The sequence below is a fragment of the Telopea speciosissima genome, chromosome 6 (genome assembly GCF_018873765.1).
Source record: "Telopea speciosissima isolate NSW1024214 ecotype Mountain lineage chromosome 6, Tspe_v1, whole genome shotgun sequence".
Taxonomy (NCBI): domain Eukaryota; kingdom Viridiplantae; phylum Streptophyta; class Magnoliopsida; order Proteales; family Proteaceae; genus Telopea; species Telopea speciosissima.
The window spans coordinates 23628036-23644041 of NC_057921.1; positions in this window are offsets into that span (position 1 = coordinate 23628036).

Here is a 16006-nt window from a genome sequence, read left to right on the forward strand (position 1 = left end):
ATTACTGCCAAATGTAGGAAGGGATAGACATGTGTCACCGACACCCTGTACCTGAGGGAACCCTGTCACTGCAAAGTGTGATCGCATTCTTTGGTTCATCAATAACTGAGACTCAAGCGAGTCAAAGCCGGTGTTCTGGGAATACGTGAACACTTTGTGAGTGAAGGAGTTATCCAACACGATCACCACTTCCCGATTGGGGAACACCAAGATAGAGACTGTCTGTGCATGGTCGGATGAGAATCTGGATCCAGTGCCGTTTTGGAAATGGTTTTGTAAAAATCTATTTTACATAAAATGATACATTATTTATAATTATTTGAACAAAGTATTTAATCGAGTTTTGCGGGACCTGATCAGATGCACAGACGCTCGTATATGGACATGTACTATGGATTGGGGTTTGGCAGTATAAGTGTACATGCCTTAGATTCCATAATGATGGTGTTGATTAGTGGGGGTTGTTTATGATAAATAGTTATCATATAGGGAGTTATTTGGAATTTTCTTTTTAATTAGTACTTTATTTAATTAATGGATATGGTGCTAATTGTAATTATCCATTAAATATTAAATAAAGTAATTAATTAATACTTTCCTTATTAGATTCTGCTTTTTCACCTGTGTAGCACTTTAAGTTTAAACAGAACTGCCAAACAAAGAGAGAAAGAGTCAGACTCTCAAAGGGATTGAATCTTATCCATTCAGGGTTTTTAATTAAACCCTGACATTATATAAAGGGGACCAAAAACGAAGAGGGGGAAATGCTCCACGTTTTTGCCTGGCCCCCTCTTCTGCGTTTTTGGGTTTCTCTCTCCCTCTTTGAGATCTCTTCTTCTTCTTCTAGTTTCTCTCATTTGTGTTTGAGAGTTAGGGTTTGTGAAACCCTAGATCTATGCTGAAGAATTTGAGAGCATCTGGGATTGGCTTGAAGAACCTTGGTAGCACCATTGGAGGTTCAGATCTGTTTGCTTGGAGCGCTCACTGGAGGAAGAACCACTGTCTATTGGAGGAGCAACACTTGAGGCTCACCAGGTTAGCAGTTCTTTATTAATTCCTTCAGTTTATTAATTATTAATATTTATAGGATGCGAAAGAAACTCGAATCGATTGATTTCCGCTGCGCATTCGAGTATGGGATGGATCCCTCTTGCCATGTGATGGACTAGAGATGAATTTCTCCGTCCCTATTGTGATAATTAATTTTATGGGACGTAATAGGGAAGGAGAAACCCTAATAAGGATGCGCCAGGGTTCCCATGGGCGACCATGGGAAACGCTAAAATTTATTAGGGGCACCCATGGGACACCATGGGATAACCCAGGGCTTGCAAAACCCTAATTTTTCTATATATTGGTTTCCCTTGGGAACCATGGATTTATCCCTGGACCGTTGTTTGACCAACATGTTCAAATTATATAATTCGAGTCAACAGTCATGTGGGATACAAGGGGTATCGCAAAGGAATATATTGAGTGGTGATGTCCATGAATGATCGTTGGACATGAAATCAATTGTTGAAGCCGGGTTGGATGAAAGTCATCAAAGCCATGTAAATGTCTATGGAGGGACATGCAACTCTTTGAATGAAAGGACTTGCATGAAATTTGTAGTGGCAATCTCATTTGCTTGCTTTTTCTTACTATTAGGAATAATGATTGGGTATTTCATCCGTTAGTATACTTTATGTGTAAATAGTAACAGTAATGTATGACATGTTTTTTATACTTACTTTAAATATATGAAATTGCAACACAATTGTCGTTGCCTTATTAATGTAAAAACTTTTGTTATTCATTGAAAATGTTGTGTGGCTTGTTCAGTCTTGTGGTTAAGGGCTGTACTACCTAGGAACAAGTTATGCAAAGAAATGTGGTGGCGAACCGGTGGAAAAAATAGCTTACTTTAATTAGTAGTCATGTTGGTTGCACAAATTAGATGAGTTGTGAACAGAAAATAGTCATCAATCTTGAACAATTTGGTTGATTCATTTGGATTGTCCATGCACAAATCTGAAGAGAATAATGCAACATTTCTGAAGAGAAAGCGAGATGATTTGACAGTATGTGCACTAAAAATGCATGATTAGCATTATATAGTCCCTTTGTATTGAAGTACATGGAGTTTATCTTTCGTATGATTAAACACCAAGTATTTGAGGATATGAGGCACAATAAGAAGAGTGGTTTAATGACTAATTGACATTAAGAATCGGCAAAAGTATATGAATGAAAATGATAAGGAACTTAATTCTACGTTCAATAATGTTGATTCCAAGATAGACAGCACCAAACGTATTGGATCACCTTGGGTGTGTGTTCTAGGTTTTCGCAGAGCATGCCCTGGGTTGAAGGGGGGTATGGGAGAACGAAATAAATTTCCAGCATCAGTAACAGCTATAGCTTTTTCTGCAACGTTCAGCAGCTCTCATTAAACATGGGGTAGGGAAACTTCAATAAAGGCGGTACCCTAAGCATATGACAAATGATTTAATAGAGAAATCAACAAATAGGAACTTAAGGGTTTATCAGTCGTGCTGAAATGTAACTAAAGCAGTCTATCATAAGGCATAATGAAGTGTTAAAGTAAGTTGTGTTGCAACAGTTTGACCAAGATGTGCAAGTATAGGGTTTTGGGGCAGACACCAGTAAAAAACCAATGATGGAAATGAGAAAATGACATTTTGGCGACCATAATACTTGGTTTTTTATCGGCTAAGTTAGGCCATGAACTGTACCCCTTCATGACTTTACTTTGTCCACTTCCTTTAATCCCAGTATACATGGGCACCCTTATATATCCATACATACCTACGAGATGAGATAAGTCCCCTCCTGAGGTCAAAGAGGTGCAAAAATTGAAGACAAAGACTAAGTCCCCACAAAGCATTTCCAATAGTATCCCAAAAGTAGTTCATAGAAAGGCTTTAGATGAGCAACACTATTAGGCAATAAAATGAAAAGGTGTTCAATATTTGAAAGGTCAATATCCATCAATTAAGAAGAATTTTATAAGGGGAGAGTGCCTTGTATTTCCTTCTCCTGCTGGTCACTAAATTTCCTTCCCTTTCTTTTATGGTCGTTAATTTGTACGAATAATGTAATAATGAGGAAGGAAACGGCATGCACAAAAATGTATATCAAATGAATAAATTGTTAGGGTTTAGGGTTTAAATACAAAGTTGGTTGAAGTAATACACCCTGCATATCAACTTTTGAATAAACTGGATATCTTGGAGTCTGGATCCTCCACTTCCACCTGCATATGTTGGGGCCTCCAGCTATAGTATTTATGGGAAAGACTAGGGTTTCAGGTTAGATGAGCTGTATAGACTGTTGCCCACCACAGTCTAATTCGTTGTTTTGGTTATACCCAACATATATGAGTATGGAGGTAATTGCCAAAAAGCTTTGCTTCAACAAAAACACAAAAGGAAAAATTAGAAACATTATCCCACACACAGATCCAAAGAGAGGTAGTGGTCAATTGACCCCATAAAAATTAAATCCAAAAAACATATGAATTGTATCTAAATAAACAGTCCAGTTAAAGAGCAGAAATGTGGCATGAAATGTTCAATTACAACCCAAAAAGAAACAGATAGTGTCTCGACAATCAATCAGTTCCATGACTGTCACTGAGAGTTGTGGTGTTTGGAATCTTGAGCATCTTCAGACTGTTGGTGTCAATATCTGCTGGTGGTTGAATAGTAACCTCATGGGTGAGATCAACATTGAAATGTTGTAGAATTTTAGTGATGAGGAGCCCATATGGGAGGTTCCCTTGGTCACTGTTAATGTTGAACCATACCATGTGATTCATGATGATCCAAGACATACAGATTTTCTTTTCACGCATCAGACAATAAATGATATATGCTTCAAAAGGACGAACTAAATCACGTCTACCACCACGGGGTAGTATATTTGATTTGACAATCAAATGTAGCACCTTCACTACGGTGTTCAAATGGTTGGACGTTATTTTAAGGTTTGGAGAAGATGGAGATTTGCATAAAATGGTGTCCAAAATCTCATTGGCCACATCCAATTCATTAAAACCAATGGATGGAGGGAACTTTTGTCTGTCCGATGCCTCTAACTCTAGAATATAGTTCAATTATTCGAGTCCAAATTCAAAATATACTCCTTTGACAAAAGAAATAATTCTAAAGGTTGAGCCAATCTGTGGTAGGATAGAGCAAATTTGACTTTCCCTCGAAGAGATGGGGGATATTTAAAGCAGAGACATGTTGATATATGACCTTTCTTGTTTGATGTTTCTAGACTGATAAAGATACCAACTAAACCGCCCTTTATCAGAGTCAAATAAACTTACCTAGGGGGGTGAGGAACCACGCATAAATGAATCTCCATCGTCGTCACTTAGAGAACATCCATTGCTCTCCAAATCACCGTCACTCTTATACTCTCCGACTGTAACTTGGAATGTTCCTAGAAATATTCCAGATTCCGATGGTGATCCCGTAGATATGTTGGGTATAGTTTCTGGGAATAGAAGAGTTGGGGATTTTGGTGTATAAATGTGAACTGGGGATGATGGAGGACCCATTACTTGCTTTAAGTCATTGTTTATTTTAGGGTCTCCAAAGACTATTCCCGACTGCTTTTTTGATGCCATGTATATGATGGTTAGGGTTTCTGGGAAGAAGAGATTTGGGGATATAATTGGGTACAAGAAATGTGATGGAGATAGAAATGGGTGTGATTAAGGTTTTAGATTAGAAAGATTCTTGCCCAAGAGGGTTTGGGCAGACGGGAAAAAGAGGGTGGAGAAGATGGAGTGGCCACAAGACTTAGAGGGGAGTTACTGCGGAGAATAAGAAATGAATGAAGGATTGAGACGTAGATTATTGAATCGCGTAGACGATGTGGAATCGTTGGAGGAGGGGGAGGAGGTAGAATTTGTTGCACCTACTATTCCCTAACCTGTGCAGTTCCCTAGTTCCTCTCACAAGAGGGGTGTGGGGCCCACCCGTCTTCAAGAAGCACTAGTTACCAATTATCAATTTAGGCAGTTGACCATTAATTGATTCCATTTGTTTGGGTTTGAAGTTGGAAAATTCCTGTGCCAACTTGGATATATTTTCCCCACATTACTTTAGTGTCTCTCTATCTTTCAAGCTCTCATACATAGTGACATGGCAATTTCTCTCTCTCATTCCTATTTCTTTTGTTGATTTGAATTGAGCCTTCTGCAATTGTCTCCCATTCGAGATTTCTTTCAAAGTGAACCTACTACAACTACCATCAATCCTGATTTCCTGGGTAGCGCCTACTATCCTACTGTCGTACTAGATGTCGTCGCCTGCTAAGATCATCTTATTACACCCCTCCATCTTCCTCTACCTCTCTTATTCTGTCTCTATCTATCTATATCTGTCTACCTCTCTTATTCTGTCTCTATCTATCTGTGAAGTGAAATTTGTCTATTCGAGCCTTTTCCTTCCAACAGAGCTCTGCAACGGGGAGCTTGATTGCCGCTGGTTCACTGTCTTTCTCTCCGGCAATGGTATTAGCGAGAAAAATGGAAAACCCTTTTTTGAATCGTTCAACAATGGTATAGTAAACTAGGGTGAAGGTAGGGGTATGGTTTGGTTAATCAGGGTTAGGATATGGGTTTAGATAAGCAAGGTTAGTTAAAAATTAAAAAACTTATTTTACAATGACACTGTTTAACCACCTCTACTACGTGTCAGGATTGTAAGGGGGTACTTATAGGAACCTACACATTCGGGAACCTAGGAGGAGTAAAATCCCCATTGAACCTACCAACCTAGGACGCTGGTATGGGATGCTTACTTTTTGTGTTATTTTTTTTTTTTTTTTTGATGAGAAAAAGGAAGTTTAATATTAAAAAAGAAGAAAAGTATGTACATCATAGACAAAAATGTTGGAGGCATCCTTAGTTTGGAGGGTATGTACATCATAGACAAAACACTTGGAGGCATCCTTAGTTCGGAGGGTAGCCAAAATATGGGATCGGAGAAAAGCCATCCATTGATTATGTTTTAGAGATATGGGGATAGTAGTAAAGTTATAGGTGAGTTCGGCTACTTCTTAAAAACAAAGAAAGAGCATATTCCAGGGTACAGCTATGTGAGAGTTAGGTCGCAAAAATGAACTAAGACCATGGTTAGATATCCATATCTCCTTTGGACTGAATCTGTTCCAGAGCGCATGTTTCCACCCCTGCAAGAATCCTGTTAGCTCAACCTCCCTTTGGGTAAGTTGAACGCAAAATTCCTGTAGAAACAAAAACACTTTCACCATCTATCAAAAAGCAATACCCCCAGCCCGTTAGGCCCATGGACAATTCAGAGAGGCCTGCACAGCACAGAATAGGGAATGGGATATCGTTATTAGGTAAGGTACTACAATTAGTTGTGCATGTTATATTCTGGGGGGTAGGGGATGTGAGTGCATTAATAGGAGGGGTTAAAAATTCAAATAGCACTTCCAACGATTGGCATTAGGTAAAACCAAGTATGAGTGGGCCCGAGACAACCCTCTTGAGACATTGTTTCTTACAAACCACAGAAAATAACAACTTACAATAAGAAGGGAAAAAAAACCAGGAAGGAGAAGTCAAATCCAGAGCTTTGGAATTGAGAAGGGAGGCACAACGATGTGCAATATTAGGACTGCTAAGGTGCTCTGTTCTCAGGCCGAGGGGCTCAGATGCCCAGACATGCTTAGTCCATTCACAAGAAATAAAAAGATGACATTGGGTTTCATCACGAGCACCACAGAGAAAACATGTAGGCTCGAGCGGCAGCCAGTGAGAGATAATATCCTTGACAGGTAAACCTACATGTAAGACATGCCAAAAAAACATATAAAATTTTGGATGAAGTTTAAGTTTTTAGAGAAAACGCCACCAAGTGGATAGATGCCTGTTATGGAGATTAGTGGTTGAAGATAAGAGGCAGCCTGTCGAGTGGAGAAAGTCCCAATTTTTATCAAGGAGCATTTCCACTGATCCTCAGAGTCTGAAATACAGAGTCTTGAAATTTCAGGAAAAAAGCAAGGAGGGAATAAATCGTTAAGTAAAGAAGAATTCCAACTAGGGTTAGAACTGAGATCACTTACCATTTGTACTGACGTGTGTAAGAAGGTTGGTGGAATACAATGGGTTGGTATTGTAGGCACCCAGGGATCATGCCAACAGAAGGTAGTTTTGGCATTACTAATATCCTTGCACACAATTTGATCCCTTGTATGTAGGGGTGTAAATGAATAGCCGAAATCCGTTTTCGTATCCGTGTCCGTATCCGTTTAGCAGTATTCAAATCCGTCAGAAAGCTAAACGGATGGGAAAATGGATAGGCTATAGCTATCCGAAAAGCTATATTTACATGTAAATGGATAAAACATCCGATCCGTATCCGTGTCCATATCGGCTTAGCACTATCCGAATCCATCTGATAGGTAATCGGATGCGGATGCGGCTATAGCACTATCCGAGCCAAATCCGATCTATTTACAGCCCTACATGTATGTAGCGTGGTACCGAAAAGGTATCGACACAGTGATGGTATCAGTGACTAGCAAAATAGGTATGTATTGCCCAATACGATACCGATACTTAGAACCATGTTCTCTTCGAAGAAGAACAATGAGAATGAAATGTTGAATAAAAAATTAAAGGACCCAAAAAAAACAACGAATGTAGTAAAAGTAGGAGAGAAAAGAAGTGTGTGAGTGCTTTCATTTTGTACTATTTTAATGACACAAAAAAAAGTAAAAAATAGAAGTTGAATGGTAGATTAAATAGATTAGCAAGTTAGTAGGTGAAAAGGAAGGGCAATTAGAGTATTTAAAAACATAAGGGTAGAAGGAGATGTAAAAGTTTAAAAGTAGGGTAGTATTAGAAAAGAAGTATAAGGTAGGGTAGTTTTAATAAATATAGGCTAAGTGTAGGGTAGTGAAGTCATTGGTAGTGTTAGCATCATCATGCTTGGGGGGGGGGATCATACAAATCGGGGTATTCAAACAACCTTGAGGAAGCTACCCAATGGAAAAATGTGAATGCACAAGCCGAATCACATCAGGGTCAATAAGGTCCCAAAAAGTTTGATACAAACTATGCCTGAAACCCATCCATTCCAGCGGCTTTGAAGGCCACCATAGAAAAAAAACTACTTGGGGAATTTCACTTCCTAAAGGGGGCGAGAGGAGAGATCGATGATCCTCATGACGGATCACTGGGTCAAACAAACCTCCAATGATATCAGAGTCCAGAGGATTAGAGGAAGTGTATATCTTAGAAAGGTGGTTAGAAAAAATGTCAGCTATTAAAATTGGATCCTCAAGAGTATCACCCTCCTCCGAACGGAGTTGGTAGGTGTGCCTTTTCCTAATGTTAAGCTTTGCACAAGAATGATAATATGGAGTGTTCCTATCACCACTAAAAATGTAATCATGTCTGGATTCCTAGAGCCAAATGGCTTCCTGAGCAACAAAGATCCACTCAAACGCATGGAGAGCTCGCTGATACTCAAGTGTTGTGAATCAGAAAAAGACATGTCTTCCAAGATTCCAAGGCTGTCAAGGTATTAGTTCGTAGATGTGCAATGCTTCCAACAAAAACCTGCTCGTTCCAATTAAGTAACAGCTTACTCAAAGAAGGTAGCTTAGAATGGAGGGTTCCGGGAGAGAGGGTGGCCCATTTATGGGAACACCTGCAGTCCTTCAAATCAGGTTGATAAGTCCATGCAAATTGGAAATGAAAACTCTTCTTAAAGGATTTCACATAAGGAGAGGTGTGGATGACAATGGGATTGTGAACCGAGCCTGCCGAAGGCAATTTGTGCATGCCAGACAGAGGAAAAAGAAGAAGCAAGGCAGGGTTAGCAAATGGTCGGTCCAGACATTGTTTAATTAATTTGGGAGGGCGTTGTTTATTAGTCCAACTAAAGGGGGATCCAGGGAAAGACAAAGGTTCAAGGGAAATGGCCATTCATAAGTGTCAATATAATCGTCCAATACTCCCCAAAATGTAGGGCGGTCAGAAGCGTGAGGGGGAGCATATGACACAGACAGCAACCAATGGGGTAACATTCAAGCCTTTGAGAAGGATGGAAATAAAATGTGCATGGAGATGAACTACTTTTGTTGTCTAAGACCAGGTTTAGTAAGAACCCAAAGCCCTCCCTTTAAACCCTTTACCCCAGTACTAGGTAAAGAGGCCACCAAACAGTACTTGGAAGTAAGATCCTTACAACAACAATCATCATAATTCACCACCTTGGTTTCAAGAAGGAAAATTAGATCACGAGAGAATTTAGTTAAATGATGGTGAAGACAGCAGCGTGTGAAACGATTATTTAAACCCCTAACGTTCCAACAGAGAAGAATCATGATGGCCCCAACAAACAGTCCATAGACAAACAAGGAAAACATACAAGTAGAGAACACAAGAACACCAAACCTAAAACAAAAAATATAGCATGCTAAAGCAACAAGAGATAATTAAACAAGAAAACCAAAAAACAGGCAACAAAGAACTACAGTAGGCAGACAGTACAACCAACACGAAAGTAGAATGCAAAAGATAACTAAGAATTAAGAGTAACCTTGGGGGGTAAAATCCACGTCTCAAATATCGGCCTTCCAGTATAAACCAGGAAAGGGAGAGCCAAAGGAAAACAACAGAGAAAATATTCTAGAATTCAAAGACACGTGAATAATGAACAGAGAAAGAGCAACTTACCTGGGCTTCGGCAGAAGGATCGCCGGGGTCACTGAGACAGTAGGTGGGGATGGAGGAGCACACAGGAGGATGAACAGGCAATCCGTGGTTATCAGAGACCGAAATTGTAGAAAATCAATCTTAAAGCATAGCAATGAGCAGTTGGGGATCAGAGGCCAGTTCCAGAACATGGGAAAGAGAGTCCTTGAGTTTGTCAAACTCCGCGAGCACAGTGGAGGGCCATTCAGGAAAAGTTATTTTACGCTTCTTAGACACTGGCAGTGCACTCTGAGCACCAACAAAAACTGCACCTAAAGACATAGCCTGCTGAGAATACTGCACCCCCGAAGAGCCAACACTAGCGATGACCGTGTTGTGGAAGAAATTCGCAAATTCAGAAACTTGATGGATGGACACTGTAGGAGGGGCGTCAAACAACGGAGTTGGCACCAATCGAGGGCTCGCCTCATCAAGACAGTTCCATTGCAACTCTTCAGCCATTGAAAAGAAATTTGAGTGAGTCTGTGTCCGTACATCATTCAGTTCGGGCAAATTCTTAGAATCAAAAGTGCCAGCTAAATCCCTTCGGGCCATCTTAGGTGGTACAGTAGTGGCCGAAACTGAAGAATCCTCTACAGAAGCCTTGTTGATGGGGGTTTGGTCCAAGGATTTCCTTTCGCCTTCATATGAGACCTCCAAAGCAGATGAAGACCGTTCAGCCCTAACAGGGCTTCGCTCATTAGGCACCGAGTAAATATTGACCTATATAGGAGGAATCGTAGCACGCCGGTGAAATCCTAATGGGGGCAGGTTTGGATTAGGGGCCCCCCTCAGAAAAGGACAATGACGGATGTCATGACAGATACGTCCGCAACACTCACAAAAAAGCAGCAGTTCATAAGAAATCTCCACAGGGTAGCTAATACCCAACTCGTCCCGAATCTTAGAGGAAATACTGACGGACCGGCACTTCTTAAAAGCAATTTTGACTCTAGCAGTCCCCTGTGGTAGTCCCAAATCAGCAAAGTTCAGTTGAACCTCAAGTGCCTTACCAGCACACGAAACCGCTTGGCGAACCAAGTTGGCCGAGAAACACTTATCAGGTATCCCACTAACCTGGGCCCAAATCTGGTCCGTTTCCCTTTCAAAGCGAAAATGTGGGTCATCAGGAGGGTGCTGGAACACTTGTATCAAACACAGATTGCACCACCATGGTGCTAACATCAGAATTTGATCCCTTTGAGTCAAAGTTTGGCATTCAGCATAAAAAAATGCCTTCTCAAAACAATGAATAGTCATTACTCCAAGAGGCTCCCACAGCATACCAAGAAAGTTGCCAAGAACCCCCCTTTGAGGTTTGGGAAAACCAATAGTAAACCCATAAAGAGAGCAAGCTTCCACGTCAGGGGCATCCACTGGGCAAGAGTTCAATATCGAAATCCATATATAACCCGGTAAAGCTTCATTAATCCAGGAACTGCGACGGTAACCAAAACTATCCAAAGACCGGTGATAGGGACGACGGCGAGAATCAGAGTGCCTAAAGGTCATGAGAGTACTCAACCCGAATCAGGGAAGCAAATCTCCAGAGGAGCAATGCAAGCTTCACTACACAGCCATAGGACACCACAATCAATGGGTGAACAGGGAAGCAAAACCGCTTAGTGCCAAAGTAGAGGAAACGGCAGAGGAGAAGGAGTACAGAACAGAGAAGAAAAGGGGAGCATAGAGAGTCCAAAGCGCCAGAGACCCTTCGAATACCTCAAGTGCCTTACCTATCAAAAAATTAGGGTTTTCAATGAACTACTTTGTGTGACACGTCATGTCATGTAGGGTTATGATGGATGACATGTCCTAAAGTGGAACGAAATTTTGCTGCTACACTAGTACCAGGATTATTCCTGCTACAACGCTGGCAGTCAAAGAAATGGGATCTTAAAGGGTATTTCAGAATATACTAAAACCTAGGAGGGTATTTACAAACCGAAAGGGGAAGTGAATTAATCCATTTCCTTGGCTGCTAGCCTTGTAACAGGAACATTCCTGCTATGGGCGTAGCAGCAAAAAGTTTTCCCCTACACTGCATGATTACCCATGTGTATGAAGAAGTGTTTGTAGTATGAGAGTGCAGGAGATAGTAAAGTCACTAATGTGAGAGAGGGAAGGGATAATTTAAAGGGTAAATCACATATCAGCCCCTGGTTTTTAATCGAAACTCATATCAACCCCCAGTTTCCATCATGTATAAGTTCGTATACGTACCCCCAGAATTGCGACATGTGTCACTGCCTTATCTAATGGATGACAGTAATCAACCTTAACCCAACTTAAATCTAACCTAACCTAACATTCTCTCTCCTCCCTCACTCCTCCCCATCCATCGTTTCTCTTTCTTTCTTCCTTGTTCTTTCTTCTTTTTCGGCAAACACCACGTCACACCTGCAACTCCTCTCTCACTCTCAGTCCAACCACCCCACTCCCCTGGTTGAAATCTAGACCATCTTTGTCTTCCTTCTTCTTATTCCCACGTTTCCCTCCCTCACATTAGCTAATAATAGTACCGGTTTTCTTGGCTTGCCTTATTACCATTAATGGCTTCTTCAAGTTTTTATTTTGAGGATCTCCACTTAAGACTCTCTCCTCTATAAATGGGAAACACAGGTTCTTTGGCATCCCATTACCCTCTACTTCTTCTCTCCATTCCATCCACCAGGTACACAGAAACCCATCCCTTGGAAAAGTAAAGAAGGCCTCTTATAGTTCCATCTCGATCTTCTCCTAAGATCTCTCTGTCTGTCCTCCACCATAAATAATTAAGGAGGAGAAGAAGAGAAATTTAACTTAGTCCAACATTGATTATGTTTTCCTTTCATAATTTGCATTGCAGGCACGTCAGTTTGATTACCTTAAGTCAAGATTGGTGGTTAACCCAATAGATAATTAGAAATATGAGTTGCAGACGATGAAAGGGGGGAGAGACAGTTGTGGATTCTTGTCCAATCCTCCCGAAATAAGCAAGGAAAGGGTGGTTAAAGGGAAAAAAAAATGGGTTAACAACTCAAGACATCAGAAGTTTGTTTGACTGCAAACATTCCCACCACAGAGCCACCATTAACACAGTGAGTCCAATAAATAGTTTTCCTTTAATTTGCTTTTAAGGAACCTCGAAAACAATGGGGCATAAGTCTATTTTGTCTCACAAATTGAAGAGGAAGAAATAAACAAACAGTTCAGCTGAGAGAAGAAGAGGACATATTCAGTTGTTCTCATTAGGGTACACCCTGAAATTATGAAGAAATTGGAATCCAGACACAAATACACGAATTTAAAAAATAAACAAACTTTAACCAATTTGATTTGATTGAGAACAAAGTTAAATTTCTCATCCCTTGGTAAGGTAAAGAAGGCTTCTTATAGCTCCATCTCGATCTTCTCGTAAGATCTCTCTTTCTCTCCTCCACCAGAGATAATTAAGGAAGAAAAGAAGAGATATTTAACCTAGTACTTGGAGGTTCCCTGCAATTTGAATGGTAAGGCGTCAGGTATTTTCAGTCATGGATGGAGGTTGCTTCAGCCCTTTTGATCTCTCCTCAGAAATCTTCAAACTCTCCTACAATAGAAACCATAGCTGAAGAAGCCGCAGAAGATTACGATGATGATGACTCTTAATGAACGTTTCTCTTCACTTCCATCATTCCATGACATCAAGTTGAGCCATAAAGTTATTTTCCACAATATTCCATTCCTGGTCCCCATGTTGTGGAGAGACTGGGCACGTGGCTTTGGTCAGTCTAAGACGTAGAGAATTTTACCAAAAAAAAAAATATGACATAGAGAATTACGAAATTTATTTATTCACCCAAAAAAAATTATGAAATTTATCTACAAAAGTCAGTCCATCCGATACCGTTGGAAATGCACCAAAACCACGTGTGTAGCTATGATGAGGCGCCGAGGTCATAGGATATAGAACTTGAGTAAAAATACCCTAATTTAAAGATAAAGATTGAAAAAGTACTTCATTACATATTTGTAAACGAGTACAGGAGGAGGTGAATGTTGATGTACGTGGGTGTACACAATCAACTCACATTCGTTCAGATGGAACATTTTTTCAATTTAGATTCTATCTGAACGACTTTGAGTTGAGGACGTAGCGTTCAGTAGGTGAACATTACCCCAACATAACCTAAAAACTGTAGAGATTCCTTCTTGCTACACAAACTTACAAAAGGTCACGTAAGAAATACACAACAGTATGCAGATCTTTCCCAAAAGAAGTGAAAGAGACAAAAGTGGATCAACCCAAAAGGTAAGCTAAAAAACACAGTAAAGTCGTTACCCAAAAAAAAACAAACAAACACATAAAGCGACACAGAACATTCCCAAAAAAAATGTAAGACGCAAAAGCTTCCCAGAGCAAACAAAAATACTATAGAATCGCTCAGTCCACAAAAGTTGTAAAGGGGAGCATATAAAAGGGGAGTAGGAAACTATTTGGTAGACTTTCCCGCCGTGGTCGAGTTGCTGCAAGATAATGCTGATAACGAACGACGGCTGAGCAACATCGACCTAAAATATGAAGGTGGGAGATTGAGTACACGATCAGGACGTACAGGGTATGTTGGACGTACCATGTTTTCCTTTGTTGGTGTACTTGGTCCAGCCCCATCTTTCATACCAGTGCCGCAAACGGCTTTGCCTTTCACCTTAAGTTGATTCCCCATCGCAGTCGCTTCCACCTCCTCTCTTTTTATCAAAAATGGGAGATTAGAAGTTCCCTCTTCTTTTTTTATAGTAGGAACTTCATCCTCCTCGTCAGAACTGGAGGTGATGTCAATGTGTGCCACCACCATCGGATCATCAGCTATAATTATTGGGTTTAAAGCACTTGAACCCGGCGTTTGATGTTGGGGATGAATCCATCCAGCTTGGAGAACCGCAAGGTGGTTGCACCACCTATTTTCAATGCTTCTCAATTGAAGAGGGGGTATTGTCCTCCTCCTGCTATGGTTGATAGGTGAGAATGGTTTTCCATTCCTTTGGTGATCAGTTGGAACATTAGTAGGAATCTTCATGGGTGGTGTTAAGGAAGAGTTCTTGGATGGAGTAGAGTGGACTGATACTGAAAGCCTGATACCATTTGCTTTTATAGGAAATAATTTAGCGGGTAAAGTTCTTTGTTTCGTTGTCAGATTTTTCAAAGTTTTCAAGTAATTGGGTGTCTTTCTCTCATATTACCTTAGCTATGTTGCTTCTATTTCCCGCCAACTACACTTATTTGCCTGGCAAAATTTTGTCTCTCTTTCTTTCAACGTCTCACACAAAGTCACAGTGGCTCTGTTTGTTGTCCTTTCAATTTTTGGTTTTTTTTTTTATTTTAAAGAGCTCTTTCTTCAGTGTCAAGTTTCTGTAAATTTAAACCTTACTGATACAACCGTCAATCCTGATTTTTTGGACAACCTACTTCAATCCTATTTTTGTTCTGCACTGTTTCACCTGATTACATAATTTTGGGAGTTTATCTCGACATCCTCTACCTCTCTTATTCTCTCTCTATATCTCTCTCTATTTGTCTGCGTCAGCGTTTCAGTTTGAGAAGAGAGTTAAACATGATGGCCTCTAAACATGGCCATACATATCTTTTGCAAGAATATCATATTTAGCCTTCCCAATTTTAACTTAATAGGGAGTCCTTCTATCCCAAAAGCCACTTCCCATGCAACATCTGATACCACCATTTAGGGTTTCCCTCTCCAAAGCGCAATGATTATGCATGTAGGCATTTAATGTGCACGCCAGAGAAGATAGAGAAGGCCATCAACTCAGAAGTGTTCTTTACCAAAAAAAAAAAAATCCATAAGTGTGAATCAAATTAATGAGAGTAGGTTGTAGTGTCTTGAGTACTCTTGATGGAGTAGAGTGGACTGATACTGATAGCCTGCTACCATTTTCTTTTATAGGAAATAATTTGGCGGGTAAAGCTTTGTTTCGTTGTCAGATTTTTCAAAGTTTTGACGTAATTGGGTGTCTTTCCAGATCCTCTACTGCCAAGCTGCCCGGCAGGACCGTGCTGCCCAGATAGTCTGAGGTGCGCAATGACCGCCTTATCCCCACTCGGGCAAGGCGTTTGGGTAGGGTTAAGGTGGTCATTACACGCCTTGTCGTGTCTATGCAGCACGGTCCTGCCGGGCAGCTCTGCAGTAGAGGATCCAAATCTCATATTACCTTAGCTATGTTGCTTCTATTTCCTGCCAACTACACTTATTTTCCCGGCAAAATTTTGTCTCT